Raw genomic sequence first — 7419 nt, forward strand, 5'->3', positions numbered from 1 at the left:
TTGATATGTTGCACCTGAATTCCTTAATCCAAACGGCATAGCTGATGTGCGTGAAGTGTGTTATATTTTTTATGAGTATTTAAGCCCCTTTTTTACACTTTTAGCCAAGTTTTAAATTTATAAAACACGATATTCACTAACACTAAACACACATATGGGCAAGTGCACCCATCGTGGACGTAGTATAGTGTTGGTAAGATACCGAGGTCGTCCAAGGACACAAGAGCTTTTAATACCGGTTTATCCTCAACGTCTAATCAAATCAAAAAGTTAGAAAAATGTTTTAAACTAAGAAAAATAAAAACTAACTAAATGCTGAAAATAAAAATAAAATAAAAACAGATAGACAAGATGAATCACTTGGATCCGACACGTATATTAGTATAACCTTTGATTATTTTTGCACTTTTGCACTTGTTTAAGAGATTATCTTAGTTATTGTAGTAGGCCCCTCTTTTGAAGGTGACGTTACCCTCAACCCAGTAGTTTGAGTCAGCAAGGATACAATCCTAAAGGGTCGGATTATTTAAAGATAATGAATTAAGTTATTAATGCAAATTGTGGTAGGCCCCGCTTTTGGCGGTGACGTTACCCTCGGCTAAGTAGTCTGAGTCAGCAGGGATATAGTCCTAAATAGCCGGGTTATAGTATTAATAGTAGTTAACTTATGAGGGGGTCAAAGAGTTTGGATCCCCGCCATCCAATACCTATGGGCATTGAAGGAGATCCTACTAAATTTGACCCAGGTCCCAAGCAGGACCTCTAAACGCTGAACAAGGGCAAGACCCTTACCAAACCGTTCCCTTAACCCCCGACCAGGTAGCCAACATACCTCCATATAGACCGTGGAGATATGAATGGTGAAAATCTTTTATTTTATATAGACAGTAAAATAATGCCAAGACACCACGGACAAACGATAAGGAAAGATCACCTTCAACATAAGTAACTAGTTATTAAAGTCATTAATACAAAACCAAATAAAAAGTGAAGATTAAAAATAAAAAGTATTATACTAAACACTTGTCTTCACCAAGTGATGTAAGAGACTTAGGCAAACATGGCCTTGATTGTCAAGAACTCTTACGATCAATCTTGGATCCCGAGACGACTCACACACTCTACGATGGACAATGGATGATGGTGGTGGATGATGGTGTTATGGTGGTGGTGGGTGGTGGATGAAGTGTGAGAGAGGTGGTGTGCCAAGGGATGAGAGAGAATGAAACCAAGCTCCTCTATTTATAGGCTGAACAGAAGGCTGGACACGGCCCCGTGTCCGCTGGACACGGCCCCGTGCCCGTCTGACATTCTCTCTCTTCATTAATTGTAATTCGCAATTACAATTAATGCGCCTGCTGTACTTTCACCACGCCCCCGTGCCCGCTGGACACGGCCCCGTGGTGGGCAATGGAAGCTTCTGTTAGAACCGGTTTGACTCCGAAACGATTGCGTATGAACTCGTACGACGTGCGGAATCCGTGTACGAGCAAAACCGAAACACACGAGACGTACTATTAACGTGATTCTTTGATAGATCTGAAAAGATACAAGAACCGTGAATCACCTTTTGCCTTTCTCTCTCTACTTTCTCTCTCTAGCTTCTCTCTCTAACCTCTAAGCTCCAAAGATCAAAATGGCAAAAGTCTCTAACTAAAAGCCTAAGGCTTCTATTTATAGGCCAAAGGTGATAAGGAATCTTTCCTTATTTACAATAATGCCACCTTGCCTTTAGTAACAAGATATTACATTGTAAACACTATAGTTCTTCTGTTTCAGCTACGAACTGAGATGACGGAGGCGATAGACATTAATGTACCAACAGACTCCCCCTTGGATATTGCCGTAGTCAATCTCAAATCTTCAGACTTGTAGCTTCTTTTCTTTTCTTTCTCTCTCTCTTTAGCTTGAATATAATCCCGGTGGATCTATCTTTAGCTTCAGCTCCCCCTTTCGGTAAACTCTTCAGGCTCCCCCTTTCGTCAAGCTTCCGTGCTTTGGGATCGACACCTGGCTTTCCAGTTACAAGCTCTTCCAGGAACGATACCTGGCTCCTTACACGCTTCCGTTAGCATTGAGCTCGTCTTCAGACTCCCCCTCAGACTCGGCTGTCGGGATCGTAGTCTGGAATAACATCTGCAACACTCATATGTTTATAAGTGACAGTGTTTTGAGATTGTCCAGAAATCGTAATCTGGCTCTTTAAACTTTCTAAATCAAGATCCTGATTTTAAGATATAATAATATGAATATATCCAGGATTATCTTGACTCTCTCTCCCCCTATCAAAATACTTCAAAGATTTGGCAGTATATAAGAATCCAAATCGAAAAACTGACTCTTTTAAGATTTTAACAATATGAGCTTCCAAATCTCTCACGATTGATCATCCAAGTCCAAATTAATGACCTTGAAGATATCACAAACTGTTTTCAAATTTTGATCTTAATTTTAAAAACTTCAAGTTTCAAATTAATGAACTTGATTTATTTCCAGAAACATGATTAGCATACTTAGATCTTGAAACTTAGCATTCAGACATCGGTTGTCGAAAATAAAGCAGAAATCAAAATCTTTTTGTATTTTTCTGAAAGTATAAAGCAGTAAAGAAATATGTACAAACATATTTACAGACAATATTTTTGTTTGAGTTCGTGTAAGAGGATCATATCAGTTTTTGAAACAAATCACTAGCACCGTTAAGCTTTAATCATTTTAAGTTCTAAACGATTCACCTCGATTGACGATATAGTTGTCCTCTTAAATTTTCACACAATTTTCAATCTATTCAGGATACGTTTTAGATGTTTTAGGAACTTAGCTCGATTTATGTGTCCCACCTCTTGAATATACTCCCGTATCCAGAATCTCAATATTCAGTCTTACAGGCAAGAGTACTACAATGATGTCTGTACATAAATTAGGGGTTAAATGCGAGAATTGAGGGATCTCAGGTCAGAACTTCCGTTCAGCAGAGAGATATCAATTTCGACTTTGCGGTGTGTCCCTTTTAGAGGATCTTTTAGCTACAACAGATGATTATCAATTTTATTGTCTAATCACTGAGGGCTAGAATGCTATGTTTCAAGCATTTACTGCAAAGCATTATCCAAGGACTAGGTCAGAACTACCGTTCAGCAGAAGTCCCGGAATAATACCCCAGACATCATAGCGTATTAACACCTAGTATATCAGAATACAAGACCTTTCAAACGAGATTTCAGGGGTTACCTATATATCCAAGTAGTGTTCCCCACAAATTTCGCAAGTTTGAAATTTTAGGTTTATATCCCGAATAAATCTACTAAATGTACAAAAACCTATCGTCACATCATCAGTGAGACCATTTATCACATTTGACATTACATTTCTTTAGCGTGCTGTGATAGTCCACTGATGTACTATCATTTCCTCTTTTATCAACAAAACTCAAATTTTTGAATTTTATCATGTTTTTGGCTTTTTCAAATTTTCTAATGTTTTTGGATTTTCTGACAATAATATCTCTTACTCCCCCTAAAATTCAAAACCATTTAAAGAAAATTTGACAACCTGATACTGATAGCTTTGTCTCGCCATCCATTTTCTGCTTCTCATACACTGATTTACAGAAAACATATTGTACCCCCATGATTTACAACACATTGATCTTTTACAGTTTGAAAACCGTTTTTCAATCTTGTGAAATTAATCATGTTTGTTCAGCCGTGAGGGTTTCGGCGTATTCAATCAGAACTTCCCCTGATAACAAACTATTTTCCCATTATGATTTCAAAACACTTAAGTTTGTTTTAATCAAAATGGTTTTTCCGGAAAATAAGTTTTGTTTAATTCAGACACGGGGTTTATTCATCACCTTGTTCTTTCAACAACTAATTCGAAAGTTAAATCAAGTACAACTTAATGTCCTTGATAAAACATTTCTCAAGAAAGATGCCGATTCCTACTCCTCAATTACCAACCTGGGAGTTCCGGCAAATTCAAATAACATATTTTTGAATTTTTGTATTTATGAAAAATTTAGAGACAAACATATTTTTGATTTTCAAAATTTTTTTTTTTTTTTATAGAGTTTTTGAAAATATTGTTTATTTATGTACAGAAATCAAACAAACTCCCTGTTTAACCGTTGCAGGGATCAGCAGCCTCCGGTGCCAGGCTGCTTCGTTTCTCCTTTGGTTGACATTCAGTTTTCTTCAGAAACACCTGCACATTCAAATTTTATCAAATACGACCCAATAATTTTCTTTTATTAAAGATGGATGCCGATTCATGCTTCGCGATAAAGGAAGCTCCGGCAGATCAAATTGTTCAATCAAACATTTTATCCACCCAAGCCTCACCAGCCTTGGGTGTAACCTTGACTCTAGCAATCTGAATTTTAAAGTTTTCAGCCTTAAGTGGTGGAAAATTTGCATCATAATCAATCGAAATTGACTCCTCAGCCTTTTTCACCTCATAAGTTGAACTTTCTGTTTCTGTTTTCGATTTCCAGATTTGTTTTTGTTTCTCATTTTTAACCAAATCAACATGTTTCTTAACACTCCATGTTTGACCTTTTGGAGTCCCACGTTTGTAAAAATGTGACTCTTTTTGAACATTTGGACTCTGAACAACATCTTTTGTTTTCCAAAATTGGTTTGGTTTTGTTGCATCAACAGTTGTTTTCCAACTTTGTGTTGTTCTAAGTTCGGGTGTCACTGGTTTCCGAGTTTGTTGTGAGTCAGCCTTTGACAATTTTGGCTTCCAAGTTTGCTTTGATTCAAACTTGATTGACTTTTGATTCACAACTTCATATTTCTGTTTTTGAACATAAACAGACTTCTTTTTCGTCTCAACACCAACAGGTTTCAGATTTGGACATTTGCGAGCAAGATGTCCTGTTTGATCACATTTAAAGCATGTTCTCTTTGAAACATCTTTGACCTGTTGTTGTTGCTTTTTCTGGGCCTGAAACTCTTCATTTGACTGTTGTCTAAATTTGAGTTCTTTCTCTTCTTCTGAATTTGTTCCGTGAACGAAGTTCATTTTTGCCTGAAAATTCGGAGTTTTATTTTTATTCCAATTTTGTTTCTTCTTATAACCCAACCCAGCCTTCATGTTTTTCTTCTTGTAACCAGATTTGTTATACAAAGTTTTGTGACCTTTACCAGCAAATTTTGGAATTTCAGATTTTTCAATCTCAACCATCTTGAAAACTTTGTCAATCTTTTCTGAAATCACATTCTGAATCGGGAATACAACGTCTAAGAATAATTTGTCCGATCCAATCATGGTATAAACCAATCCCTTTGAATCATCATTCAAACTTTTCTCAGATTTTGTGTTCTTCAGATATGCATCATGAAGATTTCCTTCATCTTCATCATGTGATTCAGATTTACCTGTATGAACCGACTCTTCGTTCAAGACACTTTCAACGACTTTACCTACCACCTCTGAATCATGAATATCATCAGATTTGGAATAGGTTATGTCAATGTTGTCTGGCAATTGGTCTACCATGTTGAAAGCTTTTTCGACCTTTTCCTCATCATAAAATGCAAACTTTTCCGGTGGAGGAACTTGATGAAACTCTGAGCCAATGCCTTTCTTATTCTGCTCAGACTCACCATCACCCGGTTTTATATTGAAAATTCGTTCAAGCACATATGACGACACATGGTAACTTTTTAACTTGTTGTTTTCCTGTTCTAAATCAATAATCTGTTGCTTTAGCTTAGCAACATCCTCAATATAGGAATTAACAACATCTTGTTTTATAGCATACATTCGTTTAAGCTCTTTTGTTGTTTCAGACATATAATTCATTCTTGATTGAGCATATTTCATTTCATCTTTCACTTTTTCATATGACTCTTTTATAACCTCATATGATAATTTCATTGAATCATATTCCTTTTTCATTTCTTGACAAGCAATTTCTTTTTGTTCACAATCATTTGTTATTTTCAAAACGTTTTCTTTCAAAACTTTATTTTCTTTTTCCAATTTGTTACATCTTTCAGAAAGTTTTTCATCATTTTCTTTAAAAACCTTTTCTTTTTCTAACATTTCTTTGCATTTATTTTTGAAAATGTTTTCGATTTTTGTGAATTCAAGTTCTTTTGTTCTGAATTGCTCATCTTTTTCTGTACAAGCTCTGCACGGTACCATGCATTTCTTGCACTGTTCAAATGGTTTTAAGAATTCAGAATCAGAATGTACCTCAGTGTTTGGCACTTCGGTGTTTTCAGCTTTCTCTGGCTGTTTCATCTCAGCATCATTCAGCTTTTGTTCAACACTGACTTCTTCGCCAACATCACCAGCATCTGACTTGACATCCTTCATTTCTTCTTCTTCAATTTGCTGTTCTTCAACTTCTTTCACATCTTCAACTTTTACAGCTTCTGTTTCGACTTCTTCAGCAACCTTCTTCAGATTAACTACCATCTCTTCAACACTCTTCTTCATTTTCTCTTCATCCCTTTTTCTCAAGCATGACAGCATAGCATATCGGATATCTTTCTCGTATTGTTTAACATATGCATCATCTTTCGTCACTCTTCTGTAATATTCAGCTCTCAACGGAACAGCAAGAAGAACATCATCAAAGATTATATCTTTCTTTGGAACAACTGGTTCTCCTTCTCTGTTGTAATAACACTCTCTCTTCTTGTCCCATCGTTTGTTGCTGACAGCATTCTCATATTCTTCCTGCATCTCATCCATTCTTCTGTAAACCACATCTCTTTCTTTATGTGTTTTCTCACTCAAGATCTCTTCTCGAGTTTTCTCTTTGTTCTCAATCTTTTCTTCATGGTTTTTAGCAGGTTCTTTTTCTTCTTTAATTTCAGCAACATTCGCAAACTTTCTTGGTGCTGTCGTAGCTTTCCCATGAGCTGTTTTGCGAACAATATCATTTCGATCTTCTTCTGGACAAATTTGAGACCAATCATATCCTTCATCAGGATATATGACAGGACAAGCTCTTGAAGTTGTTTTTGGTCTATCTTCAATCAACTTTGGCTCTTCTCTGCTTCGATGGTAGATCGCCTTTTGATAATAATCATCATTGAAAGGACGTTCATTTCTTTCAGCAACTTCTGCATTCTTACACTCTCTTTTGAAATGACCCTTTTGCTTGCATTTGAAACAGGTCACTTTTGACTTGTCAAAACCGAGCTTTGTTGATGGACCACCAAGAGATTGTTTCCCAGTAATTTCCATGTATCTTTGAGCTCTCCGAATGCAGCTTGCTAAACACCAACGAATATCAATAAGTTCCATCTCCTCTGGATCAATCTGGTCGTAGTCTTCTTTCGTCAGTTCAGAATTACCGATTTTTCCAGCTACCAGACCTTCATATGATTCCAGGACAGATGCAAGAAAGCTCATTTGCTGCTTCGCTGCATTGATACTCATTGCTGGAGAATTCTT

The sequence above is a fragment of the Helianthus annuus genome, chromosome 1 (assembly GCF_002127325.2).
Source record: "Helianthus annuus cultivar XRQ/B chromosome 1, HanXRQr2.0-SUNRISE, whole genome shotgun sequence".
In the NCBI taxonomy this organism is placed as follows: Eukaryota; Viridiplantae; Streptophyta; class Magnoliopsida; order Asterales; family Asteraceae; genus Helianthus; species Helianthus annuus.